Source organism: Vicugna pacos, chromosome 16, assembly GCF_048564905.1.
Source record: "Vicugna pacos chromosome 16, VicPac4, whole genome shotgun sequence".
Classification (NCBI taxonomy): domain Eukaryota; kingdom Metazoa; phylum Chordata; class Mammalia; order Artiodactyla; family Camelidae; genus Vicugna; species Vicugna pacos.
Window position 1 is genome coordinate 50,573,675 of NC_133002.1, and position 18,905 is coordinate 50,592,579.

Here is an 18,905-nt window from a genome sequence, read left to right on the forward strand (position 1 = left end):
ACATGGTTAGCATGCATGAGGTCCTGGGTTCAATTCCCAGTACCTCCTCTAAGAATAAATAAATAAATCTAATTACCTTCCCTCACTAAAACAAAACAAAAAAACAAAAAAAGAAGATCCTGAGGAGTGTATGTGTAAAATTATAATGTAATTTTATATTTGTAATGTAATTTTACATTTATATTTGTAAATTATCATTTTTTGTAATAGAAACTAGAAAGTTGAGCCAAGATTGGGAATCATGGAGCTAGGGAAGGGTAGCAGTGTGGAAGAACCTCCATTTTTGTTTTGTAGGTGATTATTACAGGGAATTGGTAAAAATAATGTTGAGAAACACTGGACTAAATTACAGAAGGGACTGGCAGGAGAGAAACCTTGTAAGCTGGGTGGGGCCAGAACAAAGGCTAAGGAGTATAGACTTACCCCTAGACAGCTATCAATATTTCAGTATCTTTAATGTTAGTAAGTTTTCTATTGAAATAATTTATACAGAAAGGTGCAGAAATCTTAAGACTATAATTAAATGAATTTTCACTCATTTTTTGTACTGTAACAAAATATTACATCGAACTGCAGATATTTAGCAGTCACATGCCAATTCTGAGTAACGCTACCTACAAACGTGGCATTATACCAGCACAGCACCATTACTTCAGTATTCATACCATTAGGTGCCACTTGCAGCAACACGGATGGACCTAGAGATTGTTATTCTAAGTGAAGTAAGCCAGAATGAGGAAGAAAAATATCATATGATAGCACTCATATGTGGAATCTAAAAAAAAAAAAAAAAGGAAACTATGAACTCATCTACAAAACAGAAACAGACTTGCAGACATAGTAAACAATCTTATGGTTACCGGGGAAAGGGGGTGGGAAGGGATAAGTTTGCCAGTTTGAGATTTACAAATGTTAGCTACTATATATAAAAATAGATTTTTAAAAAGTTTCTTCCAGTATAGCACAGGGAACTATATTCAATATCTGGTAATAACATTCGAAAAAAGAAGAATATGAAAATGAATACATGTATTCTAGTCTTTGTGACTTAAATTTAGGGGCATTAAAACATTCAGAACACAAACAGGCAAAAAGTAGAAAAAAAAAAATGTCCCAGTATATGCATGACTGGAACACTGCGCTGTACACCAGAAATTGAAAACACTGTAATTGACTGTACTTCAATTAAAAAAAAAATCTGCAAATACTATTAGGGACCATGTTTCATACAGCCTGTAGCTCTGCACTAGATGAATTTTACTAGACTACTTTGATCATGTTACTACCCTTCTCAAATTCCTTCAAAGCATTTCTCATTCTTAAGTCTACACTCTCAAAACCTAGCCTGTTGTAGCTATTCTACTCTTCAGCAGATAGATGGGCTTGAAACAGTGGACACAAAATAAGCTAAGCTCAGCCTTGTTGGTATACTGGTTACTCCTCTCTATTTCACACACATGCAGATGTGACCATCCTGAGATGCTTAATGAGAAGGGAGCAAATTCTACATTCACACTTTCATTCAACATTTCCTTAACACTCTGTGACAAGTGCAATGGTAGATCTGCAGATACCAAGATAAATAAGACAGAGTCCTTTGACTTCAGAGTTTGCAGGTCAGGTATAATTCAAATATCACATCATAAATGTCCTTTTTTGTTGTTTTCTCAATAAATATTTTTAAATTTCAGAAAAATCTCTTTAAGTATATTTTATTTGAGGCAGTGACTGGAAGAAACCATTTTTAAAAGTGCAGATGCAATAAATATTACCATTTTATTTAAATCAATAATATCTTTTTCTGGTTGGAAAGGAGTTATCTATATACAACATACAATGTAATATCAGAGTATAAATCCCAGCTACAGAAATATAATGCGACTGCTGTTCTTACTGAGTTGTACTCATAATGAATGGTTGCCTATGCTAAATCTGAATAAAACTCCCAACTGCTCAGTATCTTCTTGCCAAAAACTCCCCTTCCTCCTCCAGAGTGGAGTTGCATTCCAATTACGCTGCTGATTGGAATGAGCCTGCGTGAGAGGAAGAAAAAAAAAAAAAAAAACACTCTGACATCCATCCCATCTTCCTTTGCCCCACAAAAACAGATTCTATAATACAGTACTATTCCTGCAATTTGCACAGACTATTTTTGAACAGAATAGATTTCTCAGGATTTTCTTTGAACTTATATTATTATTGTAAAATAAAACTTAAGTTCAGAATAGCATTCCTATACAAATTCCAACAAGATGGCCTAGTGCTTTAAAAATGTCTACTAACATGCACCTTTCCTGATCGCTGGCACATAACAGCAATTTAGGTCCTTCTGCTCCAAGAAACAACTTCTACCTCAATTCTTAAACATGAAATTTAAATTCTAATGAAAATTTGTACACAATTTAATTTTCATATGTACGTGTTTTTGTTACTGTTGCTTGAAACTGGAGCATTACAAAAAGATTCATATACAAGAGCATTATTACCAAAAAAATGTTATTACAAAATGTTGTATTTAGCAAAAACATCAGATACAACCCTATTTGCATAACAATGAAACAGTTAAGGATGACAAACAGCATGCTGAAATATATAGCCATTAAAATTATGTAAATATTTATTGACAAGAAAATATTTTCCTAATATGTTGTTAAAAGTAGAAGTCCATTTATAAATTGTGCATTAAATAAAATTTTAGTAAGCAATATAAAAGGACTGGATAACATTTATTGAATATTTACTACATGCAAGTGTATACCAACCACTGCGTGAAGTAAGTAGTAGTATTACCTACATTTTAGAGATGAAGAAATTGAGGTTTAGCCATGAAAGACTTGCCAAAGATTACACTGCAAGTGCTAGAGTAGAGATTCCAATTCAAATAGTCTAATCACAGAATCTAGACTCTTAACCATCATATATAGAATGAAACATAGTCTGTCAGGTTAGCTTCTCTTCTTTTACATTTTCTTTTTTAAAGGAACTTATTTAACACTGGCTAAAGTAATTACTGGCGATACAGGTTCACAAAAATGGTTAACAGAAACCTAGATTGCAGAAAGGCCTTCTCCAAAAGATCAGCAATCTTTCATTAAATTAAAGTTTACCTCTACAATCATATTAGACTGATCTTAACTAAATATCTTGCTACAGTGCCATTTAATCAAGGAATCTTAGGCAATTCATTTCATGTAAGTTACAAAAACAAACTGGGCCTCTAAGTATACCTTAATGTATTTAGTACCTGTCAGGTAGTTAATTTAATTAGCATAGTAGGTGATGTATTAACAGATACAGGTTCTACCAAAATGAAGTAAATATTCTCACTAAAAAAACCAAGTAATACCAGCATTTAAATATTTCACCAAAGGCAAAATTGGTTCTCAATGAAAATGACCTTTCTAGTTCACTCATATCAAACAACTTTTAAGTAAATACTTTTTAAAAATTTTTTCAAACATATAATGATTTTGCTCAAAAAAATTTCCCAAACAAGTGTACGTTTTAACTGAATAAAACTGAAACAAGACTAGGGTGTACAAATAAGTTTTTTAAAAATTTAAGTGCAAGTTTTTTCAATACAAAACAACGATCTACTTTGACATAATAAATGTAGATATTATTTCTTCTAGCCACAACTGTAAATTTTTGTCTTACAGTGATCAGACATAATTTTAAAATAAAGCTTCTCTTACAAACATAATAATCCAGTTCTGGTGTAAATTCACATGTTTAAAAAAAAGGTTCTGCTAAAGCCAAGCAACACACTTAGCGTGAAATAAATATAAAGCATGTGATCTAGGGACCTGGCATGTAGCACTATAGAAACTGTTACTGTAATTAAAAAAAAAACTATTTGGAAAGCATTTCTGCTATCTTAAATCAACACTTCCTTGAATTCTTTTTTCCAATTTGGGGATGAAAATACATAAAAGTACTATCCTCCATTCATAAAGACAGTAAATTCACTATGACTTAAGGGCCTCTTATGCTGTCTGCTGAACTGAAAACTATTAGACTAGTGCCATTGGAGACAGCCACCACCTCTTCTCAACTGGACACCCTCATTCAAACAGACCCACTTCAGGATTGTTGGCTGCTCCAGAGATCGATTTAATATGTCAAACTTAGCCATACAATAATTTATTTTTTCATCAAAACACCAAGAGAAGAAAAGCTTATTATAAAATTCAACTATATAATTGTAATGAAGCCTGAATACTATTATAAATGTAAAGGTAACATTGCATCACTTTCTGGCCATTCCTAGGTTTCTCTCCTTTACCTTTTTTTTTAGAGAGACACTCATAGAGACAGCATAGTATAGTGTTGAGCTATATTGCATAGTATAGTGTTAAGCTGTAAGCACTACATAAAGTTAAACATTTATTCTTAAAAAAGTTAAACACTTAGAGTCAGAATGCCTGGGTTTGACCTGGTGCTGCCACTTATTAACTTGTGACCCTAAACATGACTTAATGTCTCTTCACCTCAGATACCTCATCTGTAACAATGAGGATAACGAGAAGATGCCTCATAGCGTTGTTTTAAAGATTAAAGAAACACTTAAAACACCTGGAACAGTACCTGGTATACAGCAAGTGCTCAATACATATTAGCTATTATGCTTTCTACTCCAAAATTTCTAATAAAATTAATACATCAAGTTGTAAGCATCTTAAACAGCAAAAAAAGCATCTTCTCACAACCTGGTGAGAAGCCTGTCTTAGTTCAGGTTGCTCTAATAAATACCATAGACTGGGTGGCTTAAACATTTATTTCTCACAGGAGGCTGGCAAGCCCAAGATCAAGGTGCCAACTGATTCAATGTCTGAAGAGGGCCCTCTTCCTATTTTACAGACAGCAACCTTCTTGCTGCATCCTCACAGGGCCAAAAGGAGTGTCATCTCTCTTGAAGGGCACCAATCCCAATCATGAGGGCTCCAATTTCATGGCGTAATTACCTCCCAAAGGCTTCACCTTCATATACCATTACATTAGCTATTAGGGCTTCAGCTATGAAATTTGGGGGGACACACACACACAAACATTCAGTCAATAACAAAGTTTATGTACCCGGTAAGCTTAACAGTAAATATTAATGAGTCTCGATCTGTTTACGTCTAGCCTTACTCCTCTTCCAAATTCCAAGCCTACATTTCAATTGGTCTACAACACATACCCACTTGGATGCCTCACCAGCACTTCAAATTATACTTACTCAAAATTGAATGAATCAGCTTCCCTCCTGAACCAGCTTTTCTTCCTTTTGACCTCTCTAGTTTTGTGAACTGCATCACATGCTTCCAATCATTCAGAAAGCAAATGTTTTTCTTATCTCTCCCTCTCTCTGACCACCCCACATCTAAAGTAGTTGCCAGATTATATTAGGTATCACAACTCTCTGCCCATTTCCATTTCCAATATTCACATTTAAATAATACACAGAGTATTTTATAATGTGCCAAAAAAAACTTGTACAAAGAGTCTCTTGCTTGATCATTACAAGTTTGTGAGTTATACTCTAAAATCCACAGAAAGGGAAGCTACAACTCGAGAGTTGTGGCTTTCTGCAACCTGCCACCTAGCAAATGAGCTTAGGTATTTTCATCCAGGTTCCATCCTCTTTTCTATAAAAACCTCACTCAGAGGCTGTCAATGACCCCTTCTTTCTCTCTCATTAACCCCTAGACTGAAAATATATTCTTTGTCCCAGGACTTTTTAAGTCCAGGACTTTTCTGCCTTTGCCTTTATTCAAAACATTATTTGTATATCAACATTGCCTTCAATCAAAATATTCTCCCCACTCCAAGTGCTATTATTCTAACCACTGACCCTCAAAACTATATCCATTCATCAAATTTCAACTCCATGTGAAAACTTTTCTGATTTCTACTTTCTCACAATTTGATTTTGATCTCTCCCTCTGGTGAACTTCAAACACTGACTCTACTTGTTTTGTATGTCCCTTTTTACTTTGCTTATATTAGTTATTCACATGCTGTCTTACCCTTCCCTTTACGTAAATTTCTTGAAGACAAAGTTGTGATTTATTTTTATCTCTCCTACAGTTTATTATATATTATATGTACTCAAATAATTCCTCAATCAATGAAAATCCTTGGAAAACCACTGACGAGGTATAAGGATGAGCAAACTAAAAGGTAAATAATAAAACAAAGCTCATTCCTTACTTCTCTTAACCTAGTTTTTGTTTAAAAAATCTTTTTGCTCAAATCAGGGTGGCTTTCTCAACTATTTGTAAGCACTGTTTTATCAGAGGACCCAACTACCTCCTGGAGCCCTTGCTTAATAACAGATCTCATTGAGCCTTCTCTCTCATACACAATAAAAAGTATATTATCACATAATGTTCTCCAAATTTATTAACCCATTTCTACAACAGTGCAAACAAGGATAAGCTCCCAGGTATTCTACATTCTTCCAGGCTCTAAAAACTGTAGTCCCTCAAATATCTGATGATCACTTACTCTAATAAAACAAAGTGCCAAAGATATTTAGTTTCCCAAATAGGCTCCATTTGTAAACACAGGCCACTAGCATAAACAGGAAAAAAGACTGCAACTACAAAAAGCACTGTAATTATAGTAAGAAAATACTTCTTCATAACTTCATGTTTTTGAAATATTTCTAGGGTTGACTTAATAAACTTTTAATTTTAGGATAACTTTAGATTTACAAAAAATTTGTAAAGATAGACCAGTGTTTCCATACTCCCCACACCCATTTATCCTGTTATTAACGCTTTACATGAGTATATTTCTCACAGTTTAATGAACCAGTATTGATACATTATTATTAACTAAAGTTCACATTTTATTCAGATCTCCTTAGTTTTCACATGTCTTTTATCTGTTCCAAGATCCCATTGAGGGTACCATGTTTCATTTAGTCATGTCTCCTTAGGCTCCTCTTGGATGTGACAGTTTCTCAGACTTTGTTACTGTTATTCAAAACCTTGACAGTTTTGAGGAATACTGGTCAGGTATTTCTTTGTAGAATGCTCCTCAATTGAATTTGTCTGATTTCTCATGATTATTCTGGGTTTATGGGTTGTTGAGAGGAAGACCCCAAAGGTAAGGGTATCATTCTTATGACATCATATCAAAAGTATATATTATCAACATGACTTATCACTGTTGATATTAATCTTGATATGACTGAAGTAATGTTTGTAAGGTTTCTCCACTGTAAAGGTATTCTTTCAGCCTCTTTTCCATATCTTACGCTTTGGAAGGGAATCACTACATGCAACCCATACTTAAGGACCACGGAATTATTCTCCCCCTCCTTAACGGTGGACTGTCTGCATAAATTATTTGGAATTCTGCATGGGAAATGTGTCTATCCTCCTCCATTTATTCGGTCAATTACTTATTTATATCAGTATGGACTGGGTTATAATCCAATACTGCTTTATTTTCTTTTTTTCAAATTGTTCCAGTTTTGACCATTGAGAACTCTTTCAATCGGTTCCCATGATTCTTTGACATACCCACATCACTGAGGTGAGAGGGGGGACACATCTATACTTTGACACTAGAAAATTTTGTATATAAGCAGCAACACAGACGCAACCGAGTTTAGTGATGTCATGTGGCATTTTATATTTACATATTTTTAACTCATTTTAATCTATTGCAATCCCCTTCATGATGCCTTTGAGAAAGGCCATTTGTGTTTTTATCTTTCAACATGGCCCCAAATCCATGAATAAAACTTGACGTATCCCTGCTCCAGCCCCAGAATGTGTCATTTCTCCAAGGAACCCTGGGATTACCAAATTTAAACATCCATAAAGACCCACATTTTTCAAATATAAACAGTTAAGCCAACTAACCCTTCACTTTCTAAGGTCTTCCCCTGGTCTAACATTAAACTCACTGGAGTCAAGAACTTAATTTTGATCTCTATTGCATCCTCAGAGCCTAGGCAACTGTGCAGAGAATACACATTCATTAACTACTGTAAATATGAAGTCTTAGAAATTCTGAAGCTCCAAAAGTGAGTTCAGGATTCAGTCACAACATAACTTGCCATTCTAATGGAATCTGCCTAGATTTGTCATGTTTAGACTCCTGCTCTAACATCACTATGTTTAATTTGCTGCATTGTTTTACAGTAAGCAAAAGGCCTCGTTTTTCCACTGCTCCTCCCTCTTATTCCACTGCAGGCCAAAAGATTGTTGATTGTTAAGTATTCCCCAGTAAAATTTCCAATGTAAAGGACTAATGCATCACATTTCCTAGATTCTTTCTATAATGGCATATTGCCATTTACATCATTCTGTACAAGTTCTATTCAAATGATTATTTTCCCTTGCTATGTAGAGTTTAAATGAACAGGCATAATGCGAAATCCTTATCAACATTGGCAGCAGAAGAAAAATTACTGACAATTAAAGTGCCAAAACTCTACTAACACCTGTTTACACAAAATGCCCCCCTCAACATCCTGTTAGTATGTATATAAAATAAAGCATCTGAAATGTACCAATGTATTTTTATAAATTTGTAATATGTAAAAAGGAAAAGGCATAAGCTAAATACATACTATCTTATGTGTATATGGTTTGATTATAATTTGAAGGCATGTTTCCACAGCCTATCCAAAAGTGCAAAAATAAGCCAAGATTATAATGATAGTTCTACTAAACAAATTTATAATATAATTACAATATTCACTAAATAATTTGTGGTGGCTTGTGTCTCAGAAAAAGTTGTAAAGAAAAAAACTACTCACTAAAATGCAAGTCAGGTAGCCCTAACTTTAACCATAACAGGGTATCAAACTATATCAACTATTTACCTCAATAAGATGTAATCTATAGCTACAGCATGAGCCATAGAAGCATCAGCAGCTGCATTTGTAACACACGATCTTAACCGTAGCTGACTAGATGACGAGCAGCCACCAGACCCCTAGCAATCCAGTCAGATCCTCTCTCCTGGGAAACTAGCACCGAGAGTCAGGGCCACTACAAAGAAGGAAGCATAGCTCTTAGAAACAGGAGAGTTCTACATGGCCCTAGAGGGCCAATAGGAATAGCTAAATTCCTGAAGCTTTCTGCTTCCTGGATCCTATCTCACCTAAAGCCAGGCTGCACTTTCTCCTTGGACGTGAAAACTGTATCCTCCCAATAATGTCTCCTTTTGTTTAAGTTAGTCTGCATGGGTTGTTTTCCTATTACTTGCAACTGAAAATGTCTTCATTAGAACACAAGTAATCCACAATGCTAACCAAAGCACCCTCAAATACCAAACGGTGCTCAATCAAAAGTATAAATATGTTAAACCCAAAAGTCATTAACATTTTATAAATCAAAATGTTTTCAAATATTTGTTCAGTTCTTAAATATCAACATAGTATTTATGTTAAATAAAACTGCTATGCAGACAAGAATATATAAACATGCTTATAGAATTTTGTATTCAATAGCTACCTTCATTCTATAATCTTACCAGCAAATTAACATCAGTGTAGATCATGTAGATTAGCATAGCTCATGGGCCAACGTAGATGGAACTAGATTTGTTCGATTATATCTACTCTACCACCTTAAAATCATGGTTCTCAAATTGCAGCACACATCACATCCCCTAGAATGCTAGTTAAAATACATGAGGGGAGTCAGAGGGACACCTTCAGAGTTTCTAATTCAGTAGGTCTGGAGCGGGGTCCCAGGACTAAGTTCCCAGGTGATACTGATGCTGCTGGTCTCTACACCATTCTGAGAACCACCGTAGTAGGGTAACATTCTTAACTTTCAGGGGGATGACATGGTGGTGGTAAAGGGACACTCTGAAAATCTGATGAAAACATGTACTTACACACACACACACACAAAAGAGTTTATGGAAACTCAGACACTCATTCAGCCCTCTTCTAAATGATTCTAGGTTGAGAACCTCATTAAAATAATAACCAAGGTTCCTTACATATCCATGTTTTTCAAGTATACCCTGGAACTTTTACCTAAGGTTTATTTCACACATTAATCTTGATTTTTTAAAGAGCACAGGCTTTTTCATTCAAGTTACTAATGAACATAAAGAAGAATCTGTTTTTAAAACTTCCTGAAAACAATTTCACCTTACAAAAAAAAGACAAAATCATAAATTTGTCTACAAAAATAGACAAAATCTATATCTAGAGCTAATTAAACAGAAAAGAAAAACACTTGGGAATAACTGAACTATCACATGAAAGATACACATGTATTCCCTGAAAAAAAAATCCCCTGGATTAGACCTAATGTATAAATTCTTTTCTGTGAAGAGTCATTCCAAAAAGCAATTTCTCCACTGAAACTTACACATACAACCCACCACATCTGAACAAAGCTTAAGAAACTAATTCACTGAAAGCTCTCTAGGCCCTGGAAAAATCCATATGCATAGTAAGCACTTTCACATAAGGTGTAGTATTCAGATCACTTCCCCTGCAAGAGCAGAATATTTAGGATTTTTGTTTCAAAAGATCATTAGGTCTTTATATCCTCAAGAGCATCTATTACAGTGACTAAAATGTGACAGGCACTGTAATAAAATCTATAAAAAAAAATGAAAAACCATACTGTCTCATTACTTAGAGTTCATAAACCTTTATTTCCACATTTGGAAAATCCTAAATAATGTTTTATTTTTAGTAAGGTATGTCTTTTATGGAAATTAAGACATTATTTTTGGTATGTAACTTTGATATAGTTGAAAAATGGGTATGTTACAGACTGAATGCTTGTGTCCCTCCAAATTTTATATGTTGAAACCTAATTCCCTATGTGATGTTATTTGAAGGTGGGAAGGTGATTTGGCTTTCTCTGGGTATTCACCTTGGAACTGACCCAGGCCACATTAAGAGGCCACTGGTGGGAATTTAAGCTGCAAGTCCCAGCTAAGATCCAGCTAACAGCCAGCTAAACTGCCAGAAATATTAGAGAATAAACCTTCAGATAATGTAGGCCCCAGCCTTTGAGACACTCCAGCTGATGCTGAGTGGAACAGACAAGCTGACCCTGCCAAGTTCTAAACAAATTTTAGATTCTCAAGCAAACTAAATGTTGCTGTTTCAAGCTACTAAGTTTTGGGATGGTTAACATCAACAGATAATTAGAGCACCATTAGATGAATTACGAACAGATTAAGACCTATTAAAGCTGGCCCATTTTTCTCTACTAGGCCACCTTTCAAAGTCTACAGGTACAGAACCATATGCAAACCTCTCTCCTAACACCCACACCGTCAATATCCAGACAACTACTAAACTCTAATAAACCTTGACATGGCCACCTCACCTGCTGATGCCAATGCAGCAGCTGGGTGACATAATCTTAACTTGGACATATCACACAGAGGCAGCTGGACATCATAATTTCGTACCACACGTATGCTATTGACTATTTCCAGCCAGTCCAGTACTTACCAACCAATAAACCCAGATGTCACCAGCCAAACAACAACACCCAAAGATTTGGCTCTTTTACTATGAAATAAAGATACTTCATGATCTTCTGGCTTTAAAGGACCTACCCCATTTCTCCCGCCCTGAACCCATCCCTGAGGACCTGCTTTAGATTTTGGGCTGGATCAGGTTCCATGCTTCTTGGTGATAAAATTTTTTTAACTTAGTGCAGCATCTTTGGTCTCTAATAAAATCGTTATGCTTTCTTTAACAGTTTGGAGGTCCCACAGAGATCACATGATTGAGCTACCCAGTGAAGCTGACAGACCACCAACACTTAAAAACCTGCTGAGTCCTGGATTTAGCACGTTTTTGGCACCTTCTGATGGTGATTCAGCTGATTTAAGCTAAGAGTTTGTTCTGTTCTGTCTCACAAGTTTCTGTTTATTCTGGCTTAGAGCCATCTAGTTTCTTGTGGGTAGAAAAAATCTGGTCTCTTTCTTGAGTGATACAAAGAGAGGAGAATCTATTCTATATATGTTCTGTTGTTGATCCACTGAAGTCTTGATGAAGAGGTTTCTCAGAAAACTCATGATTTGGGCCAGATTCAAGGACTGCAGTATGGTCTCTCTCAACTGCCTAGGTATTCTGTATACATTTGTCCACCAAATGGTAAAGGAATCTCCTTTCTGGTATTTGTTGTGGAGACTGTCAATTCAAAGAATCAAGTATATGTATATTCATTATAATTCAAGTTCATATACATGTCTAATAATTTGGCATAATTACACAAAGTATAGTTTATAACTGTAGCAGCCACTTTGGGGAACTTTTGATTTCAACAACTTCTGATACGTCTGCAATGCCTTAAAACCAAAGGAGGTAACTCTCCCCCAAGGCAATAGTCTGCCTTCTTAAACTGGTAAACCAAGACTTCCTTGAAGGATTCCCTGGCAAAAGCTAAAGAAAAAGCAGTTTCTTCTGTTCCTGGCTTCCTGTCTCCAAAGCTCAGTATTTATCCCATCTTCTAGAATCCTAGACTGTTCTGACTCTTCAAATGAAAACCTCATATGTCTCCCACAACTTCTTTACCATCATGAGTTTTCCTAGCATCTTCCTCCCTTAGATATCATGGTTCTATCTCCTCCCTTATTATTGCTGAGTGCCACACAGTAAGGAAGAGACAATCACACAATTTCCATTAGAGTTATCCCCCTACTCTTCAATACAAGGCCACGCTGTTGCTTTCAAACTCTGGTCAGACAGAATCCCCAAGCCCACTGAGAACCAAAGGTTTTCTGAGGAATTCAGAACACTTTCAGACACCTATACCCACCAGATTTTCCAGAACTCCACAAGCTTATACAGACTAATACTACTGGTTTCCCAACAGAAGGTCAAAGATGGTTTGAAAAACAGGTTGGGATCCTAATGCAGATCAGATTATCACAAATCAGAAGAAAGTTTAAAGAAAGCTGAAGACATAGGAAAGCATTAGCTTCTGGCCATCCTAGAAGTCTTTCTTACCAAAGTAGATTGACCCAAAATCCAAAATTGCAAGCAGAATCATTCATAAGCAGAAAATTTTAGAAATCTGTAGGAAATATTTTGATATAGACCTAGAGGCAGACAACTACAAGATCTTGGCAGCCCTTTAACGGATTAAAACCAGAAATAACCAGATTAGTGAGAAGAATGTCAGTGGATTAGCAAATAGATTATTTAGATGAATTACAAAAGAATATTGTCAAAGAACTCTGAAAGGATGAAAAGGGGGGAAAAACCCACAAGTCTCTTCTAGTTAAAGTCTAACATCCCCTCCCATGACAGATAAGGAAAAGAACTGTCCCAGGGGTTTGCTGAATCCATAGAGAGTTCAGGTGCTGGAAAAATTACTATCGCTTGAAAACTGAGGAAGGAGTTCAATAAGCCAAGTTAGAGATGCACAGTAATGACATGTCTCTGAACATCTCCATAATGCCCTATTATACATTCCACTGTTACTAGACAAAATGAAGTCTATTTTCTGTTCAAGAACAGGCCTACAAATTCCTGGGTACAGGACCTTCTGTTTCTACCTTAAATTCCTTTCTACTCTTCCTCACAGCATGAAGACAATAACAGTGGTGAGTATCACCAATAACCCTATTATGTTCCCAGTCTCCTAACTTTTACCAATTTCAAGCAGTCCATTAGAAAAGGAAGATACCTTCTCATAGTGTGACCTCTGCTCTGGATAATCTACTACATTGAGGATTGTTATGTAGGTAGCATTGTCAAATTCAATGCTCTACAGAAAGCATGTATTTAGAGATCCCAAATGAAAAGCGTACACAAAACCAAGTTACAGCAGCCCTAGACACTCTTGTTTTCTTACACATACTGGTCTCTTCTAAACTACTGTTAAATCAGATACGTGTACTCTGAGCTAAAGATTTTACTGACATAGGCAGAATACACGGTGCTGACTCTATTAAGAGTTCAAACTGATCTTTTTAAAGCCATGCTTCAGTCCCATTTAAACCTGAAGTGGTTATCAGGAATATAACTCATACTGAGTTTTTATTAGAAAACTTTCTGTCTTTCATAATACTCCCCTACTACTTCTTCAGAAACCTAATGGAAAAGATTATAGATTTGTTCCAGATCTCAGGGTAATCAATAGAATTAGACTCCTTAGATTTGCAGTGGCTATTAAATATCTCCCCCTATGCTCCATTCCTTCCATAAGTAAGTTAACAGCACTGTCCACATCAGAAGTCCATTGCTTATTGAGACGTACCCTCTCTGCATTTGGTGGCACCTTCTTCATTCACTTGATAGGTCCTACATACTACACAATTCTTGTTACTTCTAAGCAACATTCAACATTTTCGTCAACCATCGTACCTCTTATAAAATCGTCTTTTATTCACTTTGTGTATCACTCTTCAACTTTGTTCAAAACCTAATCATGTAACATAACTGCCTCTTCAGATTAAGGGGAATTACTTAACTGTTTAACAATAACTCAAAAGTTAATTATGCCTAACTCTGATCAGAGTTATGTCCCCTTTTGTCAACTCTGATATAATACTGTTTGTGGAAAGACTTACCTGAGAAACGGCAAAGACATTCCCTGTGCAGGATACACTATTACCATTGAACCCGTAGGCACTGAAGCAGGTTCACTGCTTAATTACACTCAAGGTTTCAGAAAACTTTCATTTTTTTTTCCTAGCCTCAAGTGTTGCCACTAGCACTAATGGCCAAGCAATTGTTCCCTCAGAGCTCACACAGACTTTTCTCTTCATGAAATAATTACAGTATGTCCAATGTGACTGGAATTCAACTCCACTAAAAACTTATTCTGTGCTCTAACATGGAAATCTCACTAAATACTGTCAGTGACAACCCTGATTTACCCAGTCTTTCATCCAGCAAGTATAAGCCACCCTACCTCTCTGAAAAGAACTTTACCTAAAGGGACCATTTCAGGTCCTCCTGTCAACAGCTACAACAGTCAAGCTTCAAGGTGTTGATGTATGGGTGTGTCAGAGTGAAAACAAGCTACTAATCTAGACTTCCATGCCCCTGTAAGACCTTAAACCGCGTCTAATTAAAAGGACTCCAGAAGTAGATGACTCCAAGAAACTCACAACTTGCCCCAGCACCACAGATCAAGCTAATGATTACATATATAGACAGCTTCTGCACTAGATAATGGAACAAAACACAGAATAATTCGTTCTTTTAAAAAAATTTGTTATAGTAGTCTTCTGGTGATTTAATTCAAACACCAAGTAATTGTCTTCTCTTAGTATAGTGGGACTGACTACATCTAGTTCCTGGTACAGTTAAGACTGTTCACTGGCAGCTAGTTACACACTATAATCTCAAGAAGGCACATACACATACACTCAAGACACACATACCCAGACTACTTCTGGCCAGTTCACTGCTCATCTGACCAACAAATACCTGTATTACCTGCCTATCAACAACACTCAAGAGACTTTGCTTTCCTAATACAGAACAGAGATATCTCACGGCCTTTGGCCTTAAAAGACCAACTCCCATCTCTCCTTCTCCTAATGATGCCCCCTCCCCCAGAGCCTACCTAGACCCTGTGCTGTATCAGGTTCCCTGTTTGGCAGTAACAATTCTTCATTCAATGCACAATGTTTGGTCTCTAATAGTCTTTACTGTTCTCTTTAGTAACTGTTTCTAGGGTTCTCCCCACTACTGAATTCTAATTCATGTTCACCTTCTCGCCTCCATTTTAACAGCATTACCAATCCACATAATCACAAGGCAGTTTAGAAATTAATCTTTAGCCATCATCCATACACCTTCTACAGTAAACTTTCTAAAACAGAACTCAGACTTACTTGCTTAAAATTCTTCAACAGCTTGTCAAAACACCTTAGCACACACGGTACTTCATTATTTGGTCCCTGAACACCATCTTCTCCAGCCTAATCTCACTATACAGTCACATGTACCCTTCAAACACCAAACTCCTTCAATACACAATGCCTCCTTCTGAACCCCAGCTTACACACCTGGCTAAATCCTACTAACCCTTAAAAACTGAACTCAACCATCATTTCCCAGGAGAAAGTGATCCTTAATACCTACTCAGATTTTTACCAACCTGGCCAAGTTTGGTTTTCCTTTCTTAGTCTACTTTATAGTATTGCGTTTATCTCTACCATAGCCTTTAGCAAAATATACTGAAATACCACACTGTAGTTCCTTACAAATAAAGATAATGCCTTCTTAACACCTATTCTCCTACCACAGTGCCTGACACATATCAACTACTCAAAAAATTATTTCTTTACTGAATGAACGATGCTCTTGGTATGTTGGACTGTCACTACTTTAATGGTCTTAGAGGTCTGGGTTTTTTCCATCCTTATTGAAATAAAATTGACATATAACATTGTGTAAGTTTAAAATGTACAATACAGTGATTTGATACACATACATAACACAAAATGATTACCACAGTTATGTTAGTTAACTGAGGCCCATTTCTCAAAGGGGAAAAAAATCTTTGCTATGTAGAGCTCACTATCATCTAGTTAGCATCTTTTACATAGACTGTCCTTTTAGTCCCACAATAATTGTGTGAGGCAGATACAGTTTTCCTGATGAGAAAATTGAGATTCAAGGCCTCAAAACTACAAAGCTGGAAAAGGAAGATTTAAAATTCAATTTTTTTTCTCACTACAAAATCCTTCCACTACACTTTGCTATTTACTTATGGGTAAAATCTAAAGAGAAAATAGCTCCCCTCATCTACTGTGGCAACTGCATCCTTCCCCAAAACATGATTATAAATTGTAAAGAGTAAGTTAGAGCAATTATCACTGCACTGGAATTAAAGGGGTAACCAGAACAGAGTAAGCCATAGTTTCTAAAGAGATGAAATTTCCAGAGATGACCCGGGAAAGAATCTTGGAGATTGGGACTAATGTTCTAGGTCAGAATCTTGATGAAGACATCTTATTAGTGCTGCAGTAGAAACAAAGGCTAGAGAGAATGACAGGTAAGTTAGTTTTGAGAAAAGAAGCTGAGATAAACAGCATGTTAATAGAATTTCAAGAATAACATAGCAAAAAGAGGCAGAAATCAAATAAAAAAACAGAACTAAGAGAATAGAGGCCAGGAGAAACAACCATAACAGTAGACATTTAAAGTAACTATCCAGAACCAAGGAAAGCCTATTCAGAAACCTCCTACAAGAAGAGCCTAGAAGAACAACCACATGGGAGGCTCCCTTGAGAGAAGTTTTGATCTAAACTCTTTAGGAAATGAATTTGGTGTCCTGCCTGCAAGAGAAATACATATCCAGAAATCTAGTCTGCTAGTAGAGAAAGTAAAGGCTCAGGCCTAGGAGGAGATATAGAGAAAACTTATAAAGACATTAACCCTAAGTGTAGTTAGGTTTACAAGGAGCTGAGAAATTACAAAAGGTACCTGGAAGGACTTACTTCATATTTTAAAGAAGTGTCAAGCTGAGAGACATGAAATTACTTGTATTTCGACTATAGATACACAGTTTGAACCCAGAAATGCACTTATAAATGAAGATTAGCTGTAAATTTGACCTCAGTGAACAAGGTGGTTTTACAAAAAGGACAATGAATGACAGGAAAGACTAGACACTGGAGGTGACTAGAGGGAATAATCACCTCCTGTTGCCCCTAGGTGGTGAAATATAAAGTTAATATAGATTAAGTAATAAGCAAAGATCCTAAGCAAGAGTTTTTTTTGTTTTATTTTGGATTTTTATGAGTCTTCATGCCTGCATCAAGCAGAAAACAACTTCATTTGAACTTATCAGTCAACTGGGAATTTCTAAAAATATACAATCCCAAATTAAATGCCACAAAAGAAAGAAAGCATGTTACTCTGCAAGTGTGCAGAGAACTAATCTGCCAAAAGACATGAAATTAGTTCTTGCCACCACACCCAAACTGGTGCAACAGGTTGGAGTAAGCAATAAGGCAGGAGAACTGTCTATTAACACTGTCAGAGCTAAAAACTTCTACTGAAAGGCATTAACAGAGGACAACCATTAACAGAGAGAAAAGTGATGGTCCATCCAGAGTTGAAATAAATTTAGCTCAAATAGGTTTTTTAAATTTTCCTTAGAAAACTATAAGAATTACCCAAAGTTTGTCTCTCATCAGCTGAACTGACAAAGATAAGGACAATTTGCTTTCACAGTCTCCTTGAAAGCCTGGGAAGAAGGGCTTTCCTCGTACAATTGAGGGAGATCCTGAAACATCGCCTGATGCCCTTTCACTAGCACTTAACTAGCTCTAGGTTGTCTTCAAAAAGCAACTACTAGTCAAATGAAGTAGCGAAGGGTAAGAGAAAAATCACCATTCATTTTATCAATTACCATTATCTGCACCACAAAACAGTTTTGGAAGAGTACTGAGCAAAACCTGGATTAGCACATAAATGAAAGGTGAGAAATGAGGATAGAAATGAGAGTAGAGGACTCTTCTAAAAGTCAGACTTGAAAAGAAGAAATGCGGAGGTTAAAGGAAATGAGCTGAAGAACTTTGAATATGAGAGGCACATGTGGGTATTTAAATTCTGAAAGAAGTGGAAAAGGGTACCTGGATAGGACAAAGTTCCAAATCCCCAAAGGAATACTAACTGGCCTTGACCGATGAATACACCAGCCCACGCTCCTACTCTTTCATAACACAAAATGTACTTAACCAATTACCTTCAAAAACAAACAAAAAACCACCAGAGAAACATGGCAAGATCCTAAATTCTACTTTTGAACTCATTTCTCATTTTCACACCCTGTTCATTGGGTGTTAAAAGTATTTACACAATAATAACTAATATTTATTGAGTGTTTACTACTTCTCAGGCACTGTGCTAAGCACTTCATATGGATTAGCTCATTAAATTCTCTGGATTAATAATAATATTCCCATTTTTACAGAAGAAAAAGTTTAGAGAAGAT

General features: G+C 36.1%; 1 protein-coding gene and 1 long non-coding RNA gene across 2 annotated transcripts in view; one reads left to right on the forward strand and one right to left on the reverse strand.

The window, feature by feature from the left end:
• The window catches only part of LOC140686183 (uncharacterized), a 30,777-nt gene extending 18,932 nt beyond the window's left edge, over positions 1-11,845 (forward strand). The window contains exon 2 of the long non-coding RNA XR_012059792.1: positions 11,697-11,845. This is a non-coding gene — a long non-coding RNA (uncharacterized lncRNA). The remainder of the gene's footprint in view (positions 1-11,696) is intronic.
• The window catches only part of SMURF2 (SMAD specific E3 ubiquitin protein ligase 2), a 97,252-nt gene that overhangs the window by 51,315 nt on the left and 27,032 nt on the right, over positions 1-18,905 (reverse strand). The window lies entirely within an intron of this gene.